The sequence below is a fragment of the Podarcis pityusensis genome (genome assembly GCF_964106645.2).
Source record: "Podarcis pityusensis genome assembly, chromosome: 6".
In the NCBI taxonomy this organism is placed as follows: Eukaryota; Metazoa; Chordata; class Lepidosauria; order Squamata; family Lacertidae; genus Podarcis; species Podarcis pityusensis.
Window position 1 is genome coordinate 63941723 of NC_138030.1, and position 20764 is coordinate 63962486.

The 20764-nt window shown below is 40.5% G+C and overlaps 2 long non-coding RNA genes across 6 annotated transcripts in view; one reads left to right on the plus strand and one right to left on the minus strand.

Moving 5' to 3' along the window:
* Positions 1–20764, plus strand: part of LOC308478848 — a 102291-nt gene that overhangs the window by 31666 nt on the left and 49861 nt on the right. The gene's annotated exons all lie outside the window — the stretch shown is intronic.
* Positions 1888–12157, minus strand: LOC308478855. Its single transcript, XR_013987339.1, has 2 exons — positions 11313–12157; positions 1888–10412 (listed from the first exon to the last, which is right to left on the minus strand). It is a non-coding gene; the product is annotated as an uncharacterized lncRNA (long non-coding RNA).

Below are 20764 nucleotides of genomic sequence, written 5' to 3' on the forward strand. Positions count from 1 at the left end.
CTTCCTCCTTTCTGAGTTCTACAATGGCAGAAGGCAGGTTAGAGTTTGCATGTGCTGACTGAGGTTGTTGGGGCCCCTCCCCATTTGCCCTAATGGACCACCCACTGCTGGTCTGCTACTGGATCCTTTTGACTGGTGATGCCAGGGATTGAAGCTGAGACCTTCCACATACAAAGCAAATGCTTACATTCTTGACCACTGAAATATGGTCCTCCCCCATTCCTAGAGAACCCCAGTCACACAAGATTTTTTTAGTTGGGCTATTTCTCCTAGTAGTTGCTCAGTCGTCCGCATTACATATTGTAAAAAAACAAACTTGATAGTCTTTTTTTCTGGTTAGGGGTTTGAAGATTTTGGTGAGGCAACAAAGGCTACTCTGTCCGAAGGAGGAAACATCAATAACAGCTCGTTTTATAAATTAATCCTAATAATAAAGTGCAGTTCACAATGAAAGCAAGCTATTATTTCCCCTCACACATAGTATATTACAGTGTAAGATCCAGAAATACCATGTTCTGCAGGGTAGATAATAAGCAGAGTCAACTGGGGAGCTATTGAGGTCCATTGGGTAGAGCAAGGGACCTGCATCAAGAGCAACTGGGCCTCAGCAGGAGTGGCTCAGGATGGAGCTGCAGTGTTAGTCTCTAGGCAGCAGTATTGCTGTCACTCACCAGGAAGGGCCAGGTGGCCATGAGGTTGGGATTATGTGGATTTAGGCAAATCACAATGTTCTTTCGTTTAGTCATCCATCAGTTAAATAGCAATAATGATGACCATTCATGCAATGCATTTTGAAAATTAGATGTGCTAGAATAGCGGAAGTAATTTACCCAGGAAGGTAAAAACAAGAATCCTCTTGTCTATCTAATGGGAGAAGGGTATCGTTTTCTAATCCTCAACTTGTTACTCTTTTAGACTACAAGAAGGATTGGGGTGAGTTTTTTAAAATGTATTTTATCAAATTTAGAACCAAAGAGATCATCCACAGACATCATGGATGATATTGTAGAAGTGGTTTTACATGGAGAAGCTCCATCTTTAAATGTAGGGAAAATTGGGGTCCACCATTTTTTAATGGAATGCTGTTTCTCCCTCACTGGAAATGCTGGGTCTACTGTATGAGTGCTCTGCATTTCTTGCCCAAAATCTTTGCCCTACACAGCACTGTCACTTTTAGTATAGGTGTTACTGAAAGGAGGCCTGATCATCACAAGAATTAGAACTTAATAGGATTGTTCATTTGGTACAGTTTCTTTTAAAAAGCGCCATTGACCGAAACAATGAAGGCAACATGGACTGGACAAAAGTAGCATGTGAAATATGAAGATATGTAAATGTTATAGCTGCTGGGTTCAGAAAAGATAACTGGAAGTTAATAGTTGATTGGTTTGAAGCAGTGGACAATGATGTCCCCATTGACAATAAATGAAAGCCACATGAGAGCTAAGCTGTTCTCTCTGAGTGATGAGGGTCATTGTGGCTAATGCCGATTTTATGTTGTCATCAATGTAAATGCTTTAGCATTATCTTACTTTAACTCCTATGGTTGTAAAATTTACAAAATAGCAAATCCAACCAAGGAACCCCCCCCCCATATATATATATATATATATATATATATATATATATAGACAGGCAGAATGGTTTAGTAGATACTCTTTTAGATGTGGACCTATGAATCTAAAGTTCAAAGCCCAGATCAGTCTTGGACTGACTGGCTGGACTATATTTTCTATGTCTCAACCTTTTTGCACCATCTGTAAAACAGGATCATTTTCATTAGTGAGAAAGTTGTCTCTCAGTGAAACATACTAGATCTCAGTGAGATGTTCCTTTCATTGAGAAGGTTAAACTAGAATGTCCAAGTACAAGGAACTTTTTATGGGGGGGGGAGAAATATAATCATGTGATTTATCCCATCTTTATTCTGGAGTGGTACTGTCCAGGAATCAATTTTACCATGTCTTGAGCTGATTGTCTGTGTGTCTATTAGGTAGTGAAGTTCTAGATTGACTTTAGGCTTAAGTAGAATTGCCACCATAAGATTGTGAGTGAGTGCTCTCTCTCTCTCTCTCTCTCTGTGTGTGTGTGTGTGTGTGTGTGTTCGTTCACTACTGACCATGCGGAAGGGTGCTCAGCATGCTCACCAAAGGGTTTATAACGTAGACATGCGCTAGAACAGGAGAGCCCCATTATAGTGTGCATGTGATTGTACTAGCCCATTGCAGTTCTGTGCTGGGGAAATCCAAGAGCATTTCAGCTGTTGAGCTGAAGGAGTGAATGGGGGCAGCTGTAATCCAGTACTACCACTTCTAGGCTGTCACAATTTTGCAGGAACGATTCAGTTATATACCACCTAATTTAGGTTGCACAATTAAAGTAGATCTGTGCTCTTGTGCAACAAGCCCACTTCCAAAAAGAAAGAAAGGATATTTATTGATGGCATGATACAGAAAGTGAAGGGAGAATGCACTGGAAAGTGTGTGTTAATAGCAATGTCTGGGGAAGTTCCATGTAATCCAGTCAGAATGAATGCACAATAAATAGTGACCCAGGCCAACCAGCAACATGTCTACAACCCCCTCCCCCATTCTCAGTGAACAGGTTCTCTGGAAGAAGCCCCAGGAAAATATTTAGTAGAAACCTCTTCCTTCACATCATCACAGTATCCTGTACAATTTGATATCTTTTTTCCCTTTGCCCACTCAGTGAAGAATTAATTTTTTCTGTCAATTTCATCTACACTTGGTTCATTTTTACTGACAAAAGATATACCAGAACGACAAGTAATTAAGCTTGACGTACTCCAGAAGTAAAGCAAAAGTTCATAATTAAGGGTAAGCACCCTTGAAATAATCAGAAAGTGTCATTATTTGGACATTAGTCTCAAAATTAGTAATGTGAAACTTGCTATTCACAGAGAGGCATCAACACTGCATTATCACTGGCTAGTACATATCTTTCCTTTCTGGAAGTTACTGAGCCAGATCATTAGAAGGTGTAAATTAGCTGGGCTCCATTGCCTTACATTAAGCCAGTGGAGTTACATTGTCTGAGGCTCAGAAGAGACATGGAATATGAAACTTCCTATGCTTTAATGATGCAGACAGGGACGCAATGTCCACTTCTCTTACAGGGTTGCAAAACAAAGATTCGTTGGAAATGAAGACCAGGAACTGTAGAAACACTGCAGAGGCAGGTTTGCTGAACGTTGACTCTGTGCACACCATACATGTAAAGCACATGGACCCCTCCACAAAGAATCTTGGGAATTGTACTTTACCCCTAAAAAGCCATAATGCTAAGCACCCTGAACAAACTACAGTTCCCAAGAGTCTTTCAGGGAAGTCATGTGCTTTAAATGCATGATATGTATACAGGCATTGTCTACTAAGATGATACTGGACTTTATACTTCCAAATGGATGGCTGCCACAGTGCAGCCAACTGTATTAGTCAGGGGGTTATGGGATGTCCCATTTGTAGTTACAGAGTAGTACAGGCAACGCAAGGTGCCCTTTAACAGTTTTTGTTTGTTTATTTAGCACTGTTATTATTGCACGTTTGAGGGGGTAGTGGGGCTTGAGCAACAAATATGAGAATATTGCAAGTAGACTTAAAATCGATGCTCTTCTTAAAAGTAGTGTACATCCTCACAGGACTTCTGCAGTCAGTGTGTTTTAGAAGATGTCACTGTGCCTCAAATTTCCTCCACTATTAAGTTTTACCAGGAAAGATGAGAAGGGCGCCCAGAGTTATTTTCTTGCATTGGCCCAACCTAGGACAGCCTTTGTGATTGGTTACATTTGTTCTTTGAGCTAACTTGACACTGGAACATTAACAGTGTAGGTGAAACAGGAGTGATGAAACACTTATGTATGTACAGAAATGCTCTAGTGTTCAGAACATGCAACTCTTTTCCCATTACATTTCAATATGCTGTTCAAATATGTGTCTTTTTCATCTTGTTTATGATTATAGACACAATCCTGAAGCTGTGAATGCAAGGAGGACCATGAAATCTCTCGCACCACTGTTTTTAACCTGAGTGAGAAACCTTTTGTGGGTGTATTATGAGCCCAGTCAGGGAAGGAACTTGTGGGGATATTTATACTAAAAGCAATTAGGACTGGGGACGGAACTGTAATGAGGATCTTTGGAGTGGAGAACTGGCAAGAGGAGTTTTCAGGGCATAGCTTAGAGATCAGTGACAGGTAAGTCATAAGGCAAGAGGCAAGAGACTGTCAGCTATTTGGACAACAAACTCTAGGGAGTATGGATGTCTGAGTAGTGAACAGTAAACCCACAAGAAAACCAGAAAAATGGAAAATTCATAGGATCTGCTTCCTAGAATAGCCAGTCCTCCCTTATCTCCTCGAAGCTCAATTGAGTTGGAAAGAATTGCTTCATATTTTTCTCCAGTCTTCAGTTGGGGAAGCATTTGTGGTGCAGGCCAAGCAGGTTGGCAGAGAGTCATAGTGAAGAGGGAGGGTTTGTATTTGGTCTGCGGGAAGCCATCAGGTCCAGATACTTGTCTTCCCAAAAGCCCCCAAATGCCTCAAAGGTTGTAGAGAATCAGGGGGAGAAATAACTGAGGAGATTTTTTTTGAACCCCCCCAGAAACACAAAGCACATTCATTCCTCAAAAGTTCTAGATTCTGAAGCCTCATTTTAATCACAAGTTGATTTAAATGCCATGGCTGACCCAAAGTACTGTGGAAACTACAGTTTGGTTTGTGCAGGTACTTAAAATTCTTTGTTTGAGAGTTCTTGTTTCTTCCAAGAAGTGCAGCTACACTGAGAAGAAGTCAGCCTGATGGAAGCTGGTTCAAATTTGTCATATTGGTAGCCTTGAGATGACTCCATAACAGTGCAGAAGCCACAAAAGATCGGCTTCCCACGCACACAATAACTTGCAGGATCAAGTTTTATATTCAGTACTTTGCTTTGGGTGAACGTTAGACAGATTTGCAATGCAAGAAGGTCAGAGGATCTGTATATGTGAACACGTGGCTCCTCCAGCATGCATGGTTACAGACAAAAATTTAGTACTGAATATTACTACAGTGAGATAGAAATTACTATAGAGAGGCAGTTTTATCTGTTTCTGAGATTCATTGTTCATTACAAAGAACCACAATAAAAACAGCTCCACCACAAGCACACAACAGCATTGATTCACAGTTCCTGATAAATCATCTGAGAAGACCCCATCAATTACTTGTTCTGAAATGTCTTAATTTTTTTCCCTGAGCTATATTTAGCTCAGAAATATATTGTTATCAATCAGTTTGTGTTGTCACAGTGGCCTTTTAATTCTAAGCTGCATCGTGCAGGAATTATTTATTGTTTTAATATGTCTCATCATACGATAATGCACTAAACCTTCTGTACAGGACCACTAATGAAAATATATCTATGAAATGAGGAACAGATGGCGCACCACCAAAACGAGCCCCCCCCCCCCCACAGCAATGCTTTTTTTTTTTTTTTTGGCTGCTCATCAAAATCCCAGAATATTAATGCAGTAATTAAAATATAAGCTTGAGGTATTAACACTAAGGGCATTTCATAAGCAATATTTCCTGCTTCTGTCTTAGTCTCCCTACATCTGCAGCAGACTTGGAAGAAGGGAAAACACAATATATCTTAAACACACATCATTTCTGGCAGCAACTACAATCAATTCAAAACACCAGCGCCTCCGCAATCCAGCTCAGTAACTGAGGGCTCAGTGCAATACAAAGCATATCCAGATTCCGGGCTGCAGCAGCCACTATGAAATCATTAGCAACAAAACCTTCACAAAGGATTTTGCAGTGTAAAAACCTAGGTAAGCTTCCCAGCGACTCGAAAGGAAAGGCTAAGTCCGAACTTGAACTGAAGGCAGCTGTATGAAGAAAGGCACATCCCCAGTTTGCTGTGTTAATACAGTTTAATTGATCATCCTGAATTTGTAATGAGAAGCAATCCATCTTATAACTGTTGATCTAACTGTGCTGTACAAACACGGAAAGTCAATCAGTCCACTGGGTGTGTAATATGAATGTCAATCCTAAGAAGCTCCATTCGTTTGGGTGCTTGGCAGGATGAGGGTGTGTGTGTGTGTGGAATTAACATAATCTGTACAGAGATTTTTCCTTGGTGAAACAATGAAGCTCAAATCCTGCCTGTGAGTTGGTAAAGCAGACATAGATGAGGGAAGGAGCTTTAATGTCTCTCTGTTGCAGGGAAGTGGGATGAGCCAACAGATGCCATGGGCTTTGTAAAAGATATTGCTGCTTTCAGCACCAGAAAATGCAGTGATCTCTACTGTATGTAACTTGATCCTAAGCTTATTTACTCAGGTGTAAGTCCCACCAAGTTCAGTGGGACTTACTCTCAGGTAAGCGGGCACAGGATTGAAACCAGCAGGTTGCGGAAACTATGAGAGAAAAGATGTTCACAGCAGAGGGTGATGCACTACTTGTTACAGACTTCACTGAGAAACTCAAGGACTTTAAATCCTATCAACGGGGTAGTAACTTTCTAAGTGGATGATGACACGGGCTATCTAAAGAAGCCACAATAACAGTGTGAGACTTTAAGTCCTTCCAAACATCCTTTTTATTCACATTCATTCTCATTTGTGCACTCTGTTACTTCCGGGTCGCCACAGAGCGCAACCCAAAAATGCTTAACTTGAAGCTACTTCAACCCGAGGTATGACTGCACAAGCTTCAGATGAGGCATTTCCCTCAGGACTGTGGCAAGGGAAGAAAAGGTTATGTTTCCCCTCCACAACTGTAGCGGTCCTGGTAAAGATCCCCCTCCCCATGCACCCTTTTAAAACCCTGAACAGTTAAATGTAAGGACACATATAATGCCCCTTACTAGTCATCCAAGAAGAAGAAGAAAGGCTGACTGCTCTTCCACATCTAGAAAACATCAGCAGTATTGGCTCATTCCGTTTTGAATAGAGACACTATTTCTCAAGCTGATAAAAATCTGTTGCAAAACCAGGAGAAAATACTGTTAATTTCTTGTAGAAGCAGATTTCCACTCTTTTCCCATATTTGTGGGGAGATAAAACACTTTATGCTAACAGTGAAAGAACATGCTTTTTAAATTAGCATTTGGTAAGAGACATTTGATAGTAGCCTGATTATCAGATACCGGCTATGGCTTTATCCATTAAAAAGCCGTTCAACTAATGACAACAAAAGCACAAATGTTGCTTCTGTTACTGTACTAAGGAAATGATGTGGGTTCCTCCCCCCCCCGCCTGCTATTGTTTAGGCTGCTGAATTTTTTTTGCTCTGCCGGTTACAAAACATGTATGCTTTTGTCAGGTACAAAACATGCATGGTACTTCTATCACTCTTTTAAAGATGAACTTCATAATTGCTGACTGGGGCACATTAGCCCTGAGAAGATATGTCCCTGCCAGAGTCAAAGTTCTTAGTTTGCTGCTCAGTTATACTACTTCCAACTGTACAGGGCAGCTCACCCAGGAAAAGTCTATCAGCCAGGCTATGTATTATGGTCAGGGAACCTTTGGCCTGCCAGACATTGCTGAATATGACTCCCATCAGCCCCTTGCAAGCATACCCAATGGCCATGGATGATGGGAATTGTAGTTTGGCAACATCGGGAGGACCAGTTCCCCATGCCTATATCTTCTGATTGCCTGTAGCATCTGTCACTTTCTGCAGCCACTACAGGCAAGTAGAGAACTCCATGACAGCCCTCTCAGCAGCGTTGCACTGCTTACCCACTTGGCCTCTTCTGCAGCAGAGAAGAGTAACAAGGAAGTTCCAAGGAAACACCAGTTTCCTGGGCATTGCTGAGAAGGATTAATAGGCAAGTGGATGTGGTGGTGCTCCCAAACAAATACAGCGGCAGAACTCCAGCTGCCTGCAGAAATGCTCTCTTGTGTGAACCAGTCCCCGGAGACTAGAAACCATTGCAGCCCATGTGTGATAGTACACTGGCAATTTTCTGCTGCAAGGCATTTCTGCCTCACAGCACTTTCAGAACCACACAATGCCTACAGGTATCCTTATGGTATATATAATAGCAGGCTAATGAAGCTTGCTATATAAGCTAGATAGGGCTTTTGTACTTAGGAGGTATTCCTATGTCAATTATTCTAAAACGGGGAAATGAATCAGTCATTGCAGCAATGCACATTTTCTTGAACTTGCCCCATTATGCTAAAAAACGAAGCATGCAAAGTTTTCTTGATTTGACATTGTTGATCCTTTCTGGGTGTTAGGATCCTTGTTCCATTAATGACTACTAAACCTGCCTGATTAAGATTTGGGGATATGCCAGATAAGCATTTATCATTCCTCTCTAATCCTCTACAGTCACTCAGATATTCACATGGAACTTCCATTCTGGTGATGTGCAGTGTTGCCTCAGACTTGCCTATGACAGCACTCCACATGTGTAAGGAATCAGTGATCATCACATGTATTCCTTTTAAAATCCATTTTTAAAATCTTGACTTTGCTCACCTAAATCAATTAAAAACTATCACTAAAATCTTGGAACAATAAGCATTTCCACAAAATGCTCTGTATTGGTTCTACTACTATTTTACAGCACGTTGTCTTGGAAAGGAGACTTTTGGTACTCAACATGGCTTAGTCTCAGGTAAGTGTGAATAGCAGGGGTAGCCAACATAGTGTAGTTGTGGGCTACAACTCCCATAATGCTCAACCATTGGCCATGCTGGCTAGAGCTGATGGGAGATGTAGTCCAAAACAAATGGTGGGCATCCCTTGTGGCTTCCCCTGACATATCAGAAGGACATCACTATATACTCTTACCTGGGAGGAAGCCCTGTTGAACTTAATGAACCTTACATCTGAGTAGGCATGCAAAGGACTGCTGCGTTAGAAAAGCAAAAAAAAGCATGTCGCAGGTAGCTCAAATTACAACTTCACCATTCCTAAGCCATTTTTATAAACCTGAAAAAATGCAGAATTGCAGTTATTTTTATGCTTTTGAACAATAGGGCATCTTTTTCATAAAATCTCTGGGTCTTAAACTTTCCTAATACGATTGCATTCAGTATACGGTTCGCATCACTTATTTCACTACTTTTTATAAACATGTTTTTAAAAAGTGCTCATAGAATGTGTTAACGTTTGACCAGAGTAATGTTTCTTAATTCCACATGTATGCATTGACAGTGAAGCGTACATTATTCCTCCTACACAGCACTTACTCTTATTATAATCGCCTATACATATTAAGTTATTTTTGTTGACAATTATGAATGAACATGAGCATGGCAGGTCTGGGCAAAATAATGTTACAGTGCCAGCAGCCCAAATTTCTTTTTTAAAAAAATGAAGAAAAATACAAGACATAAACAAATGGCTTGACTTGCCAACGATAGCATCTAAATAGTGACTCTGGCTTAGGGGAATTGCCAAGAGGATGTTGTGTTTTACACTTTTGTCATTTTTCTCCGCTTTAATTTCTGCTATCTGATTCCCTTCTTATGTAAATGATACACTCACAAGTCAAGAAGGGTACATAATCCTGCATGGTATTATAAATGTTTCTGTCAATCTCCCTTCCTTTCTTTTGAGCAATGGCAAGATGTAACCAGCGGGCTAGGGGACAGCGTAATTTTCTCTTACCACCCATTCCATCAGGAAATGATTTATTACTGTGTGTGCAGTTTGCAAACACCATGTTGCTATTACACTGCTACTTATGCCTTGAACGCTTTCCACCTTCAAAGCTGCAGACATGCAATCTTATGCACATCTATGCAGAAGTAAGTCCTAGTGAGTACAATGGGACTTTCTCTTCAGTAATGCTGTATACGATTGCAGCCAAAGTGTAACAATTTACAGTGCAATCCTAAACATGCATACGCAGAAGTAAGCCCTATTGAATTCAATGGGGCTTCCTCCCAGGTTAGTGTGGTTAGGATGGCATCCTTAGATATCAGCAACTATAGCAACTCTACAGCACAATATGTAGCTTTTATACAGATTTTCATGGTGTTGATAACTGTAGCATCTCTGCTCCAGTAACTAAGTTTTCATATTATCGTTTAAACTGTTTTGCACTGTTCCATTGGCACTCCAGATATTGCAACTGTAATGCTCAATGTGTGATAAAAAGAGACAGGTGTCCATCATTGATTTCCTGCTCCATTTATTTTATTGGAAGTCCATGGGGAACTCTTGTGTGTCTAGTTATCATTGAAACCTGAACCGAAGGTGCGCTTAGCATGGAGGGTAAATAGCAAGAAGAGCTATGTGGTTGTTTCCTAGGCTAGTTCTTGACAACTATTGCTGTTGTAGAGATTCTCCAACCTTGGTCTAGGACAGTTTTTTAAACAGCCTGACTAGTGGCATTAAACACCAAAGCATGATCTGGATGGCTGCTATGGCACTGGCAAAGCTTTAATGATAAGACCAGTCTTCTTAATATAAATGGGACTCATAAGTTCACCTGCTACTTAGTCCAAAGCCACCTTTCCCAAATTGATGGCCCACAGCAGCTTTAGAGTGCAATTCACATCATTCAGGCATTGGCCATGCTGGCTGGGTGATGATGAGTGTTGGCATACAAAACATATTGATGGTTGGCAAAGGTTGGTCCAAACAAGGAATCTCACGCAACTGATGTGGCACTTTGTGCCTTCATGGGTCTAGGGGAAGTCGCATTCCTAAATGCCTTTCTGGATATGATGGCGTTGTTGTCAGACGCTGAGCAAATTGCATAGGCTAAGGACTCAAAGGCACATCTGCTCAGCTGCTACACTGAGAGCCAATGCAGCTTGAACTCTGGAGGCTTTACCGAGAGGGGCGGCTGTTAGAGATCTAAAGGTTGGTGGCTTTGCAGAAATATGCAGTGGTACAATTTCTGAGATGAAACATCATCCTTGTGGCATCTTGGATGAAAATTAAATTGGTTATGGTAATGTCCCCTCATCCTGCAGCAATGTATAGGAAAGGTTTAGCAGCTGACATTCTAGCTTGGGGTGAGAAACTGGATGCTGGATCCCGCCTTCACCTCATGGGCAGTGCCACCCATCTGTCAATCACCTGGCATCATTAAGATGTCTGGTGACTTCTTGAAAGGGCTCACATCTGAAGTCGGTATGGAGGCAGTTTCAGTATGAAAAGATTGCAAACAGACTTTAAAGTGATGGTTATCAGTGCCTATAAGCTAAGCAACATAGATAGCCCCTTTGCAAGTGGTTTGCATTGAAACTGCTTGCAAAGGGACGCCAAAAGGTGTTTTTTTTATGGTGCCGAGAGACCCCAGTTTCAATTCCCTTTGCAATCAGTTTTAAACCGCCTGCAAATGGATCACAAAGTGTTGGCAGCCATGCCTTTAACTGCCTCACACCTGATGTCACAGGCGGCATTAAGGAGGGTGTGGTTTGAGGGGAAATGGCCCTGTGGATCCCTGCAGGATCTAATTAGACTTTAAGGTCAAAGGTTCCCTATTCGTTTTCTAGTTCACCTGCTCTTGTTTGCAAATGAATCCTAACTCTCCTATGTGTGCTGCACCAAGCATAAGGTTCAGTCCTTGGCTCCAAACGAAAGAGGGTTTGTCAGCTCCTTGCTTTTGCAAAGGAATAAAATTTAACATGGTTCAGGAGTGCTTGGCAAGGTACTTTAGGAAGCAGGGAAGTGATGGAGAAGGGTTGGTGCTGATGTTACATCTTGCATGTTTTCTGAAGACATGACCCACAGCTCTTAATGGTGGTGCGGCCTTGAGCTAGCCAGAAGCACTAACAAGATGATTGATCTCTATTTACCGTATATACTCGAGTATAAGCTGATCCGAATATAAGCCAAGGCACCTAATTTTACCACAAAAAACTGGGAAAACTTATTGACTCGAGTATAAGCTGGTTCACCACACCACAAACCTGGTGGTGGTGGCAGCGGCGGAGGAAGAACAAGCGGCCCAAAAGGGCTGCTTTCAGGTTGCTCATTCCTCCTCCACTGCCGCTGACAGCAGCAAAGGCAGAGGAGGAGGAAGGAGCAGCCTGAAAGGACCCTCACTTGAGTATAAGCCGAGGGGGGCTTTTTCAACATAAAATATGTGCTGAAAAAGTCTGCTTATACTTGAGTAGATACGGTATGTCACAACAGTGGCAGGAGGGGATAGGGTTAGGCTTTCCTGACTGAGATGTAGAGTTGGAATCTGATAAAAGAAACACAACAACACACACACACACACACACACACACACACAACATTCAGACTTCCCACCACCATCAAGATGAAAAAATGCCTGGGATCATATCATCTAATGAAATACAATTAAACTTTATAGGTCTAAAATTGTTTCAATAGGCCCATCAATTGCATCAGCTCAAACTAATAGCAAAATTTTACGAGTATACAATGGCTTGCCTTGTAATTATCACAAGGGAGCATTTTTCCTAAGCTCTAATTTGAATGGATATTGGTTTAATTCATCAGAATCCCCCATTATTGCATTGCAGGTAAAGCATTAAGTTATTACTCATGCACAATGCAGTGTCTGAAACAAAGCGAACAGAGAGAAACAAATTTATTCCAATTCTAATGAAAGCAACAGTGCCTTCCCCCCCTCTTTTGCTGTTGCTACTCTAATGGCATCCTACGGGAAGCAGAAACCAATTTGCGCACCACAACTCCTGTTTATATGGTTAATCACACCAATGGATATACATTTATTCACTTTAATGCAGTAAAAACACTGGCTGTATTTACTCAGTACATTTAATATGGTTAGCACAGTGAAACATTTTAACATGCCACTGTTAAACAGTTATATATAGAATGGTATACACACACACACACACACACACACACACACACACACATGCATATACACCTTAGACAGTGGTAAAATGAAGGAAAAGAGGAATGTGATGAATTTCATATATCAGGTATGTTTGACCACTTTACACTCTGTTCACTAATCCATCTCTGCTGGAGGAACTGCTTCCATTCCAGACCTCTGGGCAGCTTCAAAGAGCTGACATTTAAAAAGAAGCCCACTTTATGCTAAATCACCTTTCACATTTCTTAATGGCGCTTGTGAAGAAAGAAAGAAAATATATAGCTTCTCTCATATGAAAGCTGAAGAACTATCATGGAAACTATTGTGATTCTGTTGAGGGGAGGGGGGATGTTCAAAGAATCTAAGCAAGCCTGCTTACTTGTAGATTAAATTTAGGTTCCAACCGAGACATTCAGGCTTTGCTATGAGCACAAAAATCCCCCTGAAGTTCTGTGTTGGATATTTTATAAAATGAGACTGATGGATCTTGAGGGGGTGATGGCTGTTTATGCATCTTGGTACCTAGGTATACATAGAACCATAGAACTGTAGAGTTGGAAAGGGATCACAAGGGAATCTCAACTAAAGCATCCATGACAGGAGAGTCCACAGCCTCCCAAGGTAGTCCATTCTAGTGTCGAACAGTGGCAATAAGTATACAGCCACTTAGATGAATGGGATGATATAGTGAAGTCTGGCAACACTAGCAGGGCACATCTGTAACAACAGACTGGCATGACAGTCAGCCGAGAATCAAATTCATGCTGGTTTAAGTTTTGGGTAGTGCTCAAGGAATGTAGGGAGATGCTGCTCCCTATAACTTACTGTTCTCCCTTTGGGCTTAGTCTCCACTGCTACCCAGAGAAAAAGGGCAAATGAGCAAGCAAGAAGCTGCTGTTTCCTTCTGCTGTCTCCCCTTGTTTGCTGGTGCTCCCCTCTCCCTGTACCACCGGGACAGAGTAGGTGAGCAAGTGGCAAGCAGGAATTTCTACTGCAGAATTACTGTGGAGAGTGGGGGAGCCAATCCACTCAACACGGCTACTTTGAATTGGACCACTGTTTTTATCCAATCATAGCATTAACCTTTTATTTTAGATTCTGCATATCGTAACTGGCAGTTTTCTCCAGGGAAAGTTGTGGGTATTAGAAGTATTAAATGGAGTAATAAAATAACTTGAAGCCCAAAGAGATTTAAAAAGCTTTTAAAACGTAAGCAGTTATGAAATCAGTATTATGGGCTACAGACCCCATTTGATCTCTGCAGAAAATGCAAGAGTAAATAGGCCTTAATCATCATACATCCATTATGATATTGCTCCAGACTACATTAGCTAAAAAATGTTATTCTGTGAAATACCTTGCAATAATATAGGCATATACACTTATTTATTGTAATTTGAATGTGAATGATCTTTTTTTTTATATATAAAAAAAGCATTAGAGCTCAACTGACTGCTCATGGTAAGGTTTATATACTTCCATTTTAACAGAGCTGATTGGCAGAGAGCAAGAAATAACGTTTCTGACTTTGAGTCCCTCCAGTTGTCCTTCTGTCACACATTCATATGATCTGCGCTCATGGTGGTATCAGGAAAGTTAGACACAATCGCATTTTCAATACTCTTTGGACCTGCAGATATTGTGGGATGGGAGTGCTGATTTTTTCCAATCACTGCATGCCCTGTAGCTGCCTGCTGAAATCCTGTGATGTTTTATATCACAAATGTTTTGGAAGGTGGTCTTTTTGGGTCCTGTTTTTGATGCACTGTATTATTGTTATTATTTCAACTTATACCCAACCCTTGTTCCCAAAGGACCCCAGGGTGGCCAGAGTGCCCCTCCAGACAGCAATAATATGATAACATTGGGGAAGCATCACATGACAACTAATAAAGCAGAATGATGTGTGGACAGTCTGGTACAAATCCACCACTGATGCACTATTATAATGTTGGTGACATGTCGTAGAACACCTCACCCTAAATAAAACTGCCTAGATGAGCCCACTGCGAGCTATAATAAAGTTGTAGTCTAATTCACCTTAGTGTCAGTCCCCTATTTTGCTTCTGTGATAGGATAACAATACTGAATTGTGTATTATTGAAGTTTTGGGGAAAGTAGTTTTGGACGCTGTTGCACTGAAAACCATAAGTTATAAGAAATGAGCTGTACATAAACATATTTCAAGTAGCGTCAGAACTTCTAATTTTATTAATAGTTTCCCAGTATACAGAGAAACCAAATGGTAGTTAAAGCAATTGTCTTAAACAGAAATTCAGCAGAGATGCAGAATAAAGTGGAGAGTGCCTGATGTTAGAAGAATTTACCCCCTTTAAACACAGAGCAACTAGAGCAGTAGATCTAAGCACACAGGGTTGTATAGGACCACAAACATGGGTCTCTTAAATTGTAGTTCTTTATTTGGTGAGCAAGGTCTGAGAGCCAGGGGTCCCCACTCTACTCTTGGCTGAGATGTTCATTATGATCTAGTGGTTCCCAAACGTCCCCCTCCATAGACCATTTGAAAATTGCTGAGGTCTTGGCAAATGACTGAATGATTTGTTTTCCTGCCTGCTGTACCTGCTGTGATACGCTGTAGTAGATGCTGCACGATATTTTTAATTGCTTGTTTATTGCTTCTTTTCATTGCAATTATAATATTATAAAATACAAAATAGGAAATAAAATCCCCATATTTCATTTTATTATATTAAACTTTGAAATCTATGAAATTGAATTTTGTAATGCAAAAATAATAAGTAAGAAGTAAAAGAAGCAATAAGAATAGAATTAAAAATCAATATGAATATTTAGTGCGGACATGCCTCAGACCACCTGAATGAAACTTCTGGACAACCAGTGGTCCATGACTGGCCGTTCTGTTTGGGATGAGTGTGCTAGCAACAGAATATTCAGAAACAGTACAGTTTCTTTGAGTGTGGAGTAAATCTCAGTTTGCGGCGAGAGGAAAATTAATACAGTGCTCTGAGAAAGAAGGAGCTATTTGTTGGAAGGATGAATGTGAGCAGATAAGGGAGAATCTTTATGGTGATGGTGGTCAAAGTGACCAAAACAGAGAAGGCAAAGAGTGGAGGCAGAATAATTTAGCATATTGATTTTATCAAGAGACATACTGGGCTGCAGGCCAACCAGTTAAGATTTGTTGTTATATAGGGACTTGGGGGAAGGGCTCCACAAATGAAGCTTAATTGACATGGGGCTGGGGGCACTAGTTTCTGGGAAATAAGATTCTGCTGTCTTTGAATCCTGTCTAAAACTTCCATCATTAATTTGACTTTTTAGCTGAAGGTGGCAGATAATGTTTAAAGGCGCATCCTGTATCATCATCTTTAGTGGCTGCTGTTAGGCATGGGGGGGGGGGACCTCTCACTCTGCAGGGTAGGAGAAACTTGAAAGAACAGGGTACAGTTTGGAGTGTGTGTGAATCTGCACAGCTCCATAGATGTCAGTGGAGGTGATGTCAATGAAACATAACATAAAAGCTGGACTAACATTAAAAGAAACAAGCCCTGGATTGCTAGAAGCTCATTTTGGGAAAGGGTTAGCTCTCAGGTTTTATTTTGATTGTGAGCATAAATACCAAATGCCCTGGAAGCAAAAATACAATGTATTGTCTATTTCACTGGGGCTGCATCTTATCTCAAACAATTTCCCAAGTGTGCCAAATGATCGCATTACAAAGCAGGAGCTCAGAGAAAGGAAGCCGGCAGCCGATACAGACTCGACACTAAGATGGGTGCACTCTTGCCACATACTTCAACAGAAAGCACTCAAAAGATTTGCTCGGAAATAAGAACAGAGATCTTGGCAGTGCAATTGCATTTGCTTCTCTAGGAAAATGCTGCCCAGATAACATTCCATACAACTCTGGAATGTGCTTATGTCTTTCTGATTGCACTGTAAATCTGACTCCATCTTAAAGACTGGCTCTGTCCCCCCCCCCCCACCTCTCGTTGCCCCCACCAACAAAATGGTTTTATGTTGTCAAATCCCTCTTCCTTCCCCTCCCTGCCTCCTAGTCCCTCTCACCACTTTATGACTTTTTGCCAATGGTAAATGTTATTAACTCTCCCTGAATGCCGTTGGGTAAAGCTGTGAGAACAACTCCTGCAAATTAACAAAGCCGGTCAAATTAGATTAGCCACCACTGAATGGGGCCTCCACAAAAGAGGAGACACTTCTTAGCTTCCAGCTTCATTACTGCTCGACCTGCCTTGCTTCAAAACTTGGGTGTCATGTGCATGAAACCACCCGTGGCTTTTCAAGTAGGAATTGATCTTCAAGAAAGGGAAAAGTGCTAGGACAGGAACAATGAGAGGGGCAATTATTTTGCTCTTCTTGAGCCTTGGATGTGAAAACAGACTGGGGAACAATAGAAACAATAGAGTTTATTGTTCTCTATTCATGAGCTGTCATGTGACTCCCAATGGGCCACAATAGGGCCCATTTCCTTTTGGAAATGACTTGAGATTCTCACACACTTTTAATGCGTTGTCATTTTGTGAAGGATGGCAATTGCACATTTATGGGGCTATTAACTGTGGGTTGATGAATTCTTTATTTTCTAATATATACTGCTGAGTTTTGCCATATGTACATAAAATGTTTATTTAGGATTATATAGGCTGAGCAGAGACAAGGGAGAAACATCTGGAATCAAATCTATGTGGCTGATTTAAAATAATAGTCTCCCCCACCCCATCACCACCTCATCGAAATTCTATTCAGGGAAATCCTGTCTAAGCAAAGCAAGAACATCATGTTTTTTTGCAATGAAGCTGCATCTGTCCTAAGAGGCACATATTCCCTTAGGACTCATTAGGTCCTCTTGTATATGATAAGAAATGGGGCACATTACAGTGGTAGATTCTGATCCTTTCAGCCGTCATCGTTTAAGACACTCAGCTAGAATTGGGGGAAATATAAAAAGCAGACAGATGACCATGAAACTTGCTGTTGGGATCGAAAATGGAAGGTTCACAGGATCTGCTTGGCACTTACATAGTTTCTTATTTCAGAATATGAATATGGTGGACTAATATTCTGACTCCTCATAAGGTGGCTACAGGTGGTTGTTTTTGTTGATGTGTCTGTGTGCGTTTTAAATGGACCCTAGGCTTGAGGGTGGATGAATTTGCAAGCAAATTACGATCCAGAGCACATTGTTTGGCAGAGTGAGGTGGCCATCTTAGGTGGCAGATGCTGGAGGCGGAGAGTGGCAGTGAGGTGTTGAAGGACAGAACTGGGCCACATGGCTTGCCCTGGATCTTCTAAGCTAGCCTGCTACCCTCAGGTGCAGTGGAGAATATTGTCCCGTTAGCAGTAATAAAATAACATTCATGGATGAATGGATGAAAACATTTGTGTTTTATTTGCCATTTCCTATTAAAAACCCAAACCGAAGACACTCTTTTAGGAAACACAAGCATCTGATGACATCTCACCCCAAAGTTGCAACTGGGCTGTCTACCATTAAATTTAAACTTCAGATTCATTTTGAGAATTTCCTACAGCTCATTAAGAGCTACTTAAAATTTTAACTATTAAAAATTTAGGAACACTTTCTTTTTTAAATTCAGGTTGCCTGAAATTTTAATATCTGCTTAATTTTTAATCTGAGCCCTGACATGCATAAGGAAATGCAAAACCTGTTCTCTTAACAAATATGCAAAGTTGTAGATTTCATATACTGTAATGGAGTAGCTCATTCTGCCCTCCACCACGTAATTATTAGCAGACACATTCCAGCTTTTGGTTTTCTTTCTACAGATTTTTAAAAGGTGCAGGTTACGTTGCAATATTTTTAAGTAGCCCCATTCTGTCTACTCTGTGATGTATTGAGGGTGTACTTACAGGAATACACCACTATTACATTACAAGGTATGTCAAATGATTTTCATTCTCTAATTTTTTTTCTTTGCCTAATTAACAAGGAACTGAATTTGATCTTCTTTCTGTTAAAAAAAATAAAAAAAATCTCCCAGCAAACGTAGTTTTAAAACTTCTGCATCTCTTCCTGTCACATTGTATCTGTATTGTGTTCTGTTTTTTTAAAAAAAACAACAACAACCATTTACAGTGTGAAGTACGACATTCTAGGAGATGATGACAGCACCTTGTCCCTAAGATTTACCCAGAATATAAAACACATAAAGTTAAAATAATGAATTAGAGAAAGGGTGATGAATCTGTGGCTTTCCAGATGTTGTAGAAGTACAACTCCCGTCATCCATGGCAGTTGTATGCTGGCTGTGTTTGATAAGAACTAGAATACAACAACACCTAGTAGGGGGGCACATGTTCCCCTGTTAGATTAAAGTTAAATTACCATGAATATAGGCAAGCAAACCAAACCAACCCAACCCAACCCAACCCAACCCAACCCAAAGACATCATTATTGTGCTTTTTGTCATCCTTCAGATGAGATGGGAAAATTTCTTTACATGAACGACCTTAAGTAAACTTATTTTAGGAGCTAAGATTGGTTTGTTATTGGTTTGTTTTGTTTTTGTTAGGTTTTTTTTATCTTGTATTTTGTGAACTGCCATGAGATCTATGGATGAAGGGCGGTATACAGATTTATAATGATGATGATGATGGTGATAATAATAAATTTAATTTTATTACGAATGGGGGCATATTGCTGAAAACAGCACAAGGGGCTTGCCCCAGTGGTGCAATTCAAACTACAGTGCTGTATTTCACAGTATGGATTCAAAGCCCTATATTTTAGGAATTGGAATCCATTCACCTAGTCAAGGGCCACAGAAAACTCCTTGACAGGTAGCATTCCATATGTGATCTGTTATCCCCTCATACACTCAGGTCCTTCTAACCTCTGAATCTAATCTTCAGTGGTTTTAGATACATGACATTTCTCCCCCCTCCGCTCTCTTTTTCTACCTGATCACTTTTGTTTGTGTGATAATGAGTAGGTAATCATTGTAAAATGCATTCGTAGCTAAATGAGTAATGCACTTTTTTTTCTCTTTCAATTTTTGTACATTAGAGTGAAGCTGCTTTTTCGAGCACTTATTAAGAAATGCTCACAAAGGGTAAAGGCAAACTGGTAGTTAAATTGAGGTGGGGAACGAAGCTCATATTAAGGCCACCATTTGTATAAGATATCAGAGTGGAAAAGCACATGTAAAAGGAAATAAAAGCATAATATAGATGGACCATATTTGTAGGTCCTGAGTGGGAAAAAATCAAGATAAAATAGTAAATGGATGATAGCTTTTTAGCATTAGCAAAAAAGCAACGTGACACAAAGATTCTGCTATTGAACAACAACTTCTAATTTGTGCCCATTATCTTGCCACTACATGTGGCACAAATAAATTGTTGAGGAACTTTCTTACTACATTTCTCCTTCTAGAAATGGGCTATGCACTCAGCTTCATGACCTCCATGCACCGTGCAACCTAGATTTACACTGAGGGGGGTGGGAGACAACCAAATATGATTAGCAGACTCTAACATACGTCTGTAATATAAATGGATTCTCCATGTGGAAACAGGCTGCTTTTTAATTTTTTTTAGGTATCTACAGAGTTTTCTCCCTCAGAGTTATATGTGCATAGATAAAAACCAATGCTTGATTAAAAATACCTAGACAACTTTTTAAAAATACTCAGGGTGGCATTTTTTAAAGGGGGCATTTCCTTAACTGAATGAATAGCAAGTTCCTGATTCAAGCAGTTACATGACAAGATTGCTGAGAAAGGTGAATCTGGGATGTAGTTTTATATCCATCCGGTCATGAGACGTTCAGTTTCTTTGTTTTGTTTTGCTCACCACAACCTCCCCCCTCCCCTTTTGAGGAGAATTTAACCATAAAAGTTACTAATGCTGCCACTAGTGTAGATATTTGTCTCCTGTTCATGATATTATTCCAGCCATGTATCAAACACATTTCCTTGTCTTCGACCAGAGTTTGCAG